The following is a 9,961-nucleotide window of genomic DNA, read 5'->3' on the forward strand; positions in this document are numbered from 1 at the left end:
ACTTCTTCCATCAACCCACGGATCTTCCCAAATTATCGTTTCCATACCGACTCCCACTATTCTAGACAAGTTGTTATCAAACCAGGTGTTCCCGTATACTCCTTCCTCCTTATCCAACTTGAACAAATCCCTCCACCACAAAGAATAAAATCCCTCTTTCTTAGGTCCTTCCGTTTCCCCAATTCCGTTTCTCTCATATTTACAAACAATCACCTTAACCCACAGTGAATTCTTCTCAACAAGAAATCTCCACCTCCATTTCCCTCTTCCTTCTCTCTACATATCTTTTCCCATTTCACCTAATAAACTTTCTTTCTCTCCAACCCCCTTCCCCACAAAAAATTCTTAAATATCGATTCAAGTTTGAAGATAATACCTTTTGGGGCTTTGAAAAATGCTAAGTAATATACTGGTAGCGCGAACAGTATTGATTTTAATAATGTAATTCTGCCTCCGATAGAAAGGTATTTGTTGTTCCAAGACGCTAGTCTATGTCTCACTGTATCAATTACCGGCTTCCAAATTCCTCCCCTTCTATGATTCCCACCAATGTAAATCTCTAGGTATTTGAACGGAGTTCACCCAACTCTGCATTGTAAAACAGAGACCGTCTCCTCCAACCAATCCTCATTAATATTTATTCTAATCAAGATCTTGTGGAAGTTAACCTTTAGCCCAGACACTAGTTCAAATAATTGTAATGTTGCTTTAATCGCCCAAATATTGCTCCAGCTTTTCTTTCCCAATATGATCGTATCGTCTGCATATTGGATATGAGAAACTCTAACTTCTCCGCTTCAAAACTCGAATCTCTCAAACAGCCCCTTCTTCACGTTTTTTTCCATCATTAGATTAAATCATTCAGCCGCCAATAGGAACAAGAACGGGGACAGGGGTCCCCTTGTCTCAAACCTATTCCCATTGAAAACTCTCTACTAGGACTACCGTTGACTAGTACTGAAACAATTGATGATTGCAGACATTCACTTATCCATTTTCTCCATTTTAAAAAGAAACTTGTCCTCTCCAACATAAAATCAAGAAAGACCCAGTCAACCGAGTCATACGCCTTTTCAAAGTCTACTTTAAATAAAACTACTTCTTTTTCCTTCTCTTAGCTTCATTTACCAGCTCGTTTGCAACAAGAATACCGTCTCCAATTTGTCGCCCCTCTAGAAAAGCAAATTGGAATTCATATATATCCTTGTCAGTGCCGGCCCTGTGCATGTGCAGGAAGTGCTACAGCACGGGGCCCGAAATTTTAGGGACCCCGAATTTTTAAAAGGTCAAATATTTTTTCCGTAAATATTAATTGAAATAAATAAAATGTTATAATAAAAATTCAATAAATCAAAAAATGCTATAATAAAAACTCAATAAATACAAAAATTGAGATAGATCAAAATTCAAAATAATTTTAATTAAATAAATTATTGATTAATACATAAATGTAATTTTTATGTGTCTTTTTTAATTATTATAGTTGTATTTATATTTTAAATTTGGGCCTATTTTCAAAATTAGAACAGGGCCTCTGCGTTGATTGGGCCGGCCCTGAACCTTGTGCATTACTTTCTTCAACCTATTTGTAAGTAGTTTGGCTAACACCTTGTACATACAACCAATTAACAATATCGGTATGAACTCTCTCAAGTTCACTGGATTTTCCACTTTAGGAATCAAAGTTATAGAGGTACATAACAATACTAATTACTTTTTTAACAATCATACATTCCCATTAATGATATTTATATCATTTCCAATTCAGTTTTTCTATGTTGTCTTTATATACATTAATTTTATATATATATATATATATATATATATATATATATATATATATATATATATATATATATATATATATATATATATATATATATATTCTTAATTATAAAAAATAATTTTTTAGATATATTATATAATTAATGTATCGGAATCATATATAAATTAGATATATTATTTATTCAATAATTTTAAAAAGTATTTTTTTATATAAATAGAATTAAAGAGAGTATTTTGAATAATAATCAATTAAATTTTCACTTTAAGATAAATGAAGTGATATTTTTTTATTTTTTTATTGTGGAGGTATTTTCAAAAATGACAATGCTTATCATGTGGAAGGTTTATGTGTCTTTTTTGGTGTTGGTTCCTATGAGTTGACCGAGTTTTTAGCAGCTTTGGTTGCTATAGAGAAAGCAAGAGAATTAAAATGGAAAAAGCTTTGGATTGAAACAAATTGTTTATTTTTAGACATTCTAGTAAAAGCTTTCTCTAATTTTAATTTGAAGATTGCTATTTTGACATTCAAAGCCATACACCGTATCCTTACACCCACTCAAATACAGCATTGGCATTATGTTTATTTGTATCAGAAAAAAGAAAAAATAATTATTAGACATAATAAAAAAAATAAAACCGTATGAAACTACGGTGTGTGAGTGTCAAGTTTAGTGTGGGTTTATCATTTCCGTTTTAATTTTGTCCCCTCAAAAATTAAGTTTCATTGGCTTAGTTGTCAAAGATACACTCTCAATATAGATTTCATGATCATTTATATTTTTATTTATTGTGAAGCCATATTTTTATGCTGATTTTCTTATTAAGTTTGGTTTTCAAACCAAAAAATTCATTTAGTTTACTCATTTGCTCTTGAGGGATTTTGATTTGATCCTGTGTTCTTGTATTCCTTTTTATTTTGGTTAATTGAATTTCGTTTTTGTAAAGACAAAAAGAAAAGTGCTAGTATTTTGTGTCAACCCCGTGTTAATAGTGTAGTTGTCTTTTTATTTATTTATTTAAGGGTCTAGTTAATCGGTGCCCTTAGGGCAAACTCTAAATTTTCAGGACAATGGTTAAGCATTCCAAAAAAAAATATTTTCTAAAAAATTTAACATTTCAATTTTCAAACCATTAAATATGCAGATTACCGAGATAAATTTACTATTTTAAAAGTCTTAATCATTGCTCTGAGAATACTGGTTAGCATTTCCCTTTATTTAATGTAATAATTTAAGAGAAATTTCCTCTTTGTTGACTTATTTGTAAAAATAAAGATTATTATTGTAGTCCACATGATATAGAGTTGATGTGACATTCAGGTCGGCAGCGGCCCACATCATCCCCCAGGTGTGTATCACATCCTCTTTTTTGTTTTTTCTGTTGGTTAGTTGTTACCTACATTGCTAATTTTTTATTATAAAAAATGTTATGTTGACAGTTGAATTAATATATTTTATCATGTTTATAAATTTTAATTAAATTTTTCTTCAATTTAAATTACTCCACTTAGTACTCTACAAGGTATTAATGTTTTTAATCTAAATATCATTGCTATTTTATTTATTCTTTTCACCTTACACTAAAGAAAAGTAAAAGTAATTAAAGAAAAATATATATTTAAACACCTTAAAGTCAACTAACTCAAATATATCATATTTTTTTATAAACATTACTATAATTTTGTTGGAGAAGGTAAAATTCTAATACAAATTTAAATTTTTTTAAGCAAATTAATAAATTGAACTATCATTATGCAATTAAAGTCCTCCGTAAACATTCATTTAAGCGTTAATAGTTGTTCGATTAAGATCAGAATGTTTTGATTTGAATGTGGCAGTTTTAAAATTACAATATTTTCTAAATCGTGCGGTCAAAATTCAACACTGATGATATTCTTACTACATGAAAGTAGAAGATTCAATTTTCAATAAACTATAGAATATTATCAACAATATTATCATACAAAACGGTAATGCGTCGCAGATGCAAATTTTCGGTAATATGTTTCTCAAAGCTTCTTATATCAACATGTAGGAGTTTTCTTTCATCAAAGAATTCAAAGTTAACATCATCTCTCCTAAGCTTCTTATATCAACATGTAGGAGTTTTCTTTCATCAAAGAATTCAAAGTTAACATCATCTCTCCTATGGCTCCCTCTATTAAAGAAGTCTTTTGGAATCCCCTGGCTTTTGGTTGGATAAAGTGCAATCGCCACAGAGCTTTCATTCATGATAATGCTAATGCGGGAGGAGGTGGTCTATTTCGTAATCATAGGGGAGATTTCATCCTTGCTTTTGCGGAACATTTTCAGTGGGGCACTTCGGTTCATGCCGAATTCGGAGTGGCGATCCATGCTACGGAAATTACTATTGATAGGGGTTAGCCTAAGCTTTGTATGGAAACCGACTCTAATTTGGTTGTGAAAACTTTCTCCAACCATAACTTAGTTCCCTTTATTTATAGGACTTGTTGGCGATATTGCGTCATTCACTTTAATTTCACGCATCTAACTTTCACCCATATTTATAAAGAAGATAATTCTCGTGTCGATTTTTTGGTGAATTTCGCGCTCGATATTGATTCTACTGTCCTTTTTCATTTCATCCCTTGAAGAGATAAATAGTTTTAATTTTTTCTTACGTTATATTAAAAAAAATTACCACTTTATCTGCCTAACCATCATTATCACATTTAAGAAAAATTTACCCATAAAGAGAGAGTTAATTTCAATATAAATTTAATTTTAAAAAATTATAAGTGAGATTTTTATTAATACTGTTTAATATTTCTAAATTATTATTTTTTATTTTATACTTAACGATAATAAAAATACACCATTCTTCTTTTAGTATATAATGTTTTTGAAGAAAAATATCGTGTTACGAGTTATTTTAAATATACAATTTTTTTAATTATTTATTTAATAATTATACTTGTAATACCCCGTATTTAATAAATGCTCTAATGTTATAAGCTGACACTGAGGTTTCATTAATTGGTATATTAGAGATACTTTTGGACACTTAAGTTATAAGTGCTAACTTAAGGTTATGTTGCTTATATTCTTTTCCTTTCTATTTCCTTCCTCACAATTGCAACAACACAAGAGTTAGAGAGAAGAAGTAGAGAGAAGGAAGAGCAAGAGGAGAAAGAGGAGGAAAGCTTGGATCTTCATCATTTCTCCGCCGAATCATATCATCTTCATCATCAACGGCTTGTAATCGAGGTGGGTTCTAGTTAGAAACTTATAACTCTTGATTTATGGATGAAAATCATAGTTTTGGAATTGGGGTTTTCTATAAAGAAAACCTAGGTTTGTGAATTAAATCTTGGATATTCATGGATAGGAGTGGTAAGCTTTAAGGATATTATAGTTATGTTGTTTCTATGCATTAGTGTGATCTGGAACAGGTTCAGATGTGAAAATGGTTGGATTAAACCATGGGAAAGGTAAGAAAAACAGATCTGGAACTTCTGTTTTCGCGCGCTTCGCGGCGCGAACGGTAGGTCGCGGCGCGAACCATGCAGAAAGATTATGGGGTTTGGTTCTGTTAGCAGTACGCGGCGCGTACAAGGCTTCGCGGCGCGAACATTGCGAGTTTTCTGTGAAGTTTGCCACTGCCTGAGGTTGGCGGCGCGAACAACAGTTAGCGGCGCGAACTGAAGCCTTTTCTTAGCAATTTTAGTTGGATGAGATAAACTGTTTCGATCATAACTTTTGAACCATAACTCTGTTTTAATCACCGTTCGAAGTGATAGGAAGCTAGAAGCGTGTACTTTCTAGTAGTGTAGGTTTTGGGAACAAGGGAGAATTATTTAATCGAGAGTCGGGAATTGCTTGAGTACTTGGGTTGGTTTTCGTTCGAATTCTTGAGAACGTTATGCTTTTAGTATGATGCTTGTGTACTCTATAATTGTTACTGAGTTCTATTGCAGGTGGATTAGTATACCTTGTTATAAATGTTTATATCAAGAGGGTTGAATAACTTCATTGTTATGTGAATAAAGGATAAGTGAGGAAAAACTAGGAATTGTTAGGTTTGTAGCTTGACAAAGAAAACCTAGGATGAGACATTATATGGAACATACGTGTTTTGAATCTTATGAGGAAAGGCTAACAGGCCTAGTGATTTGCGTGAGCGGTCACCAAAGTATGAAAGGCTAACAGGCCTAGTGGTTTGCGGAAGCGATCACCATTGTTGATGTATTAATCGGAACCGTAGTATTTTCTTTATTCTTTATTTTTCCTTTGAATGCTAACAGGCATTCACCGTGCGGAAGGGCACATAATCTTGGCAGGTTTGATTCCCGCTTTTGTGTACGAATGGAACCTACGGGTAGAGACTTGTGATGGTGTACGGACCATGTGAAGTGACGATTCATGGGGAAAGGCTCATGAGTCCGAATCCATTTCGTATGTCAAGATTTTCCAAAGGATCCGTGACTCGTGCCACCTCCTAGACGTAGAAGGGGACGGGAATATGGGGATGCCTTGGTATTGGTTTCCGATTAATAATCTTGTGTTGAGTTGTTGAACTCTAAGTATGATTCCATATAATGTTAGTGTGTGAACTCAAGGTCTAGTTCCTTGTCTTGATTTGAGAGTGATAGGCTAGAACCTTGTAAAGCCGAGAGGATCCATAGGATAGGGAACTCACTGGGATTTTATATCTCACCCCATTATATATTGATTTCAGGTTCTACAGGTTCCGCGAAGGGTAAGGAGAAAGCAATTGATCCCTTATTCCTTGTGTTCTTTTGGTATGGCGAAGCTTCCGTTGTGGATTACATTTTGTGATCATTGTTTGATCTAGTTCTTAGCTTTTCATTTTGAACATCTTGTATGTATTATGCCATTGTGTAGAACTTTAGTATTTGGGCATTAATATGTATAATGTGTTGTCTAGGAACTTATTGGTATTTCAGTACCAAATACTTGGATTCATGTATACTTATATGATTTGATGCATGTATTTATATATGGGTGTTACAGTTGGTATCAGAGCAGGTCGTATCCTCGACCTAGCCATGAGATATTATAAGTGTTTCTTTCTGTCCAAGATGTGTTGGGTTCCCATGATTTTTGTTGTGTTATGACTATGGTATTAAGCCTGATCAACTTAATCCCATTTTCATGACCTCCAGGAACATGGTGGACGGACGCAGGACTCGTGGTTGACCCCCACACTCAACCCCCACAAGTGAATCAACCGTATGGCGGCGAGAATTTCCGTGGCCCCAGTTCATGCAACAGCAGCAGAATCAGTTCATGCTGCAGATGATGCAACAGAGGAATGGCGGTCATATGTTCCAGTGGTTGTACCCGAAGCTGCAGGTGCGACTTATAAGGATTTCATTCGCATGAATCCTCCGGAATTTCATGGCGGATTAGATCCTATTAAGGCACACGAGTGGGTGGCCAATGTGGAAGGAATCTTGGAGATCGTGCATTGTAGTGATGAGGGCAAGGTGGTGTTGCTTCTCATTCGCTAAAAGGTCCAGCGATGAGATGGTGGAAGAGTGCTTCTGCGTTGATGACTATTCAAGAAGTACCTAAGGAGTGGGTTAATTTCAAGACCACTTTTATGGAGAAATATTTTCCTAGTTCCCTGAGGACTAAAAAGGAATCGGAGTTCCAATAGTTAAGGCAGGAGAATATGTCGGTAGCTACTTATGCAGAGAAGTTTGGAATTCGGGCTGCTTATTCTAGGGAGGCCGGGTATGCTCCTGATGAGAGTTGGAAGGTGGACCAGTTTTTGTTTGGTTTAAGGGCTGAAATTTCGCATAGTGTGTCCTAGAGGGAGTTCACTACCTATACGGAGTTGTTGTGACAATGTTATGTGGCTGGGACCAGTTTGAAGAAAGTTCAAGCTGAGGAAAATTTGAAGAAGAATCAGAATGAGAAAGGAAGGCCAAGCTAACAGTTTCGGCCTAGGTCACAAGTTTTCTAAGGGAAACAAGTGTAAGGTTCTCGGTTTAGTGCACCTCCGGTGTGTCGTGGTTGTGGTAAGAATCACCTTGGAAGGCGTAACCTTAAAAAGGGTGAAATGTTTTATTATTGACAAGAAAGGCATGTGGTGAGGAATGGACCTCAGAATAGGAATCAAATGTAAGGAAGAAGTACTGGTCGAATGTATGCCTTGGATGAGATAGTCGAGACACCGTTGGTGTATGAGAATTGTGTGTTATCTGTGGGTGGTAGGAAATTTCTAGATTGACCTTAATTGTTTACCACTTAAGAAAGTAGATGTTGTTTTGGAATGGATAGGTCTTCTGCTATTTTAGTATTCATTGGGTGTGAAGAGAAGTTGATCATTATTCCATCTGAAGAAGTTACTCCGAAAGATGTTTTAATTACTATACAGGAAGGTACGGTAGGCATGATTAAATTCTTGTTTGAGAAAGAGGAGTTTGTTCTGTTGTTTCTTACTAAGGAGACGGGTGGCGATTCGAGATTTCACAATTGCTGTTAGTGGTTTCCCTGATGTTTTTCCCGAGGATGTCAGTTCTCTTCCTTCCAGAAAGGGAAGTGGAATTCTCTATTGACCTGATACCGAGAACGACTCCTATATCCGTTTCTTTGTATCGGATGGCGCCACTTGGATTGAGAGAATTGGAGGAACGGATGGATAAACACTTCGTGCGACCTAGTGTCTCACCGTGGGGAACTCCGGTGTTGTTAGTAAAGTAGAAGGACGGTGGGATAAGGTTATGTATTGATTACCGTCAGTTGAATAATGCCACTATCAAGAATAAATACCCTTTGCCTAGGATAAACGACTTGTTAGATCAATTGAAAGGAGCCTGTGTGTTCTCGAAGATTGATTTGCGGTCAGGTTTCACCAAATCCGTGTGAAAAGCTCAGATATGCCAAAGACTGCATTTAGAACCCGTTATGGTCATTACGAATTCTTGGTGATGCCTTTCGGTGTTACGAATGCTCCAGCTGTTTTCATGGATTATATGAATCGGATATTTCCAGCCTTACTTAGATCAATTTGTGGTAGTCTTTATCGATGACATTCTTATTTATTCTCGTACTCCACAAGAGCACGAAGAACACCTGAGAATTGTTCTGTCGGTATTGCAAGGAAATCAATTGTTTGCTAAGTTAAGCAAGTGTGAGTTTTGGATGACGGAGGTAAGATTTCTTGGTCATGTTATATCTCAAGGAGGTGTGGCAGTGGACCCGACGAAATTGAAGCGGTAAATTATTTGGGAGAGATCGAATGATGCCTCAGAAGTCCGAAGTTTCTTGGGTGTAGCCAGCTACTACAGAAGGGTTATAAAAGGGTTTTCTCAATTGGCTCTACCGATGATTAGACTACCAGAAAGGAGTGTCCTTATGATTGGGATTCAGGGTGTGAACAAAGCTTCATGAGTTTGAAGAAAAGATTAGCGACTGCTCCTGTTTTGATCGTTCCTGATCCAAATAAGTCCTATGAAGTAATTGCGATGCTTCCAAGAAAGGGTTAGGAGGTGTATTGATGCAGGAGGGCCAGGTGGTAGCATACACATCTCGACAGTTAAAGTTCCGCGAGGAGAATTATCCAACTCATGATTTAGTTTTGGCTGCGGTTGTTTTTACCCTGAAGGTGTGGCGTCATTACTTGTATGGAGTTCACTTTGAAATGTTCAGTGACCACAAGAGTTTAAAGTACCTATTCGATCAGAAGGAGTTGAATATGCGTCAGAGGCGGTGGATGGAATACTTGAAGGATTATGATTTTGACTTAAAGTATCATCCAGGCAAAAGCGAATAAAGTGGCGGATGCATTGAGTCGGAAGGTGTTAAAGAGAGCCGAATTGATGGTGTTAGAGTATACATTGTGGAAGGATTTCGAGATTTTTCAACCTTCAATTTGTTTGGACCCAAAAAGGAGTGTTGAAGGGAAACTTGAATGTTAATTCTATTTTGAGAAATGACGTTCAACAAGCACAAGTGTCAGATGCTAAGTTACAAGAGGTGTTGGTTCAACCAGGTTTTACTCGAGCTACGGATGGAGTGATTATGTTTAATCAGAGGATTTGTGTTCTGGACGATGCGCTATTGAAAGGAAGGATTTTGGATGAAGCTCACAAGGGTGCTTTCACTATACATCCGGGTTCTTCAAAAATGTATCAAGATTTGAAAAGAGATTATTGGTGGTCCGGAATGAAAAGAGATGTCGCGGT

This window comes from Vicia villosa, linkage group LG6 (assembly GCF_029867415.1).
Source record: "Vicia villosa cultivar HV-30 ecotype Madison, WI linkage group LG6, Vvil1.0, whole genome shotgun sequence".
Classification (NCBI taxonomy): Eukaryota; Viridiplantae; Streptophyta; class Magnoliopsida; order Fabales; family Fabaceae; genus Vicia; species Vicia villosa.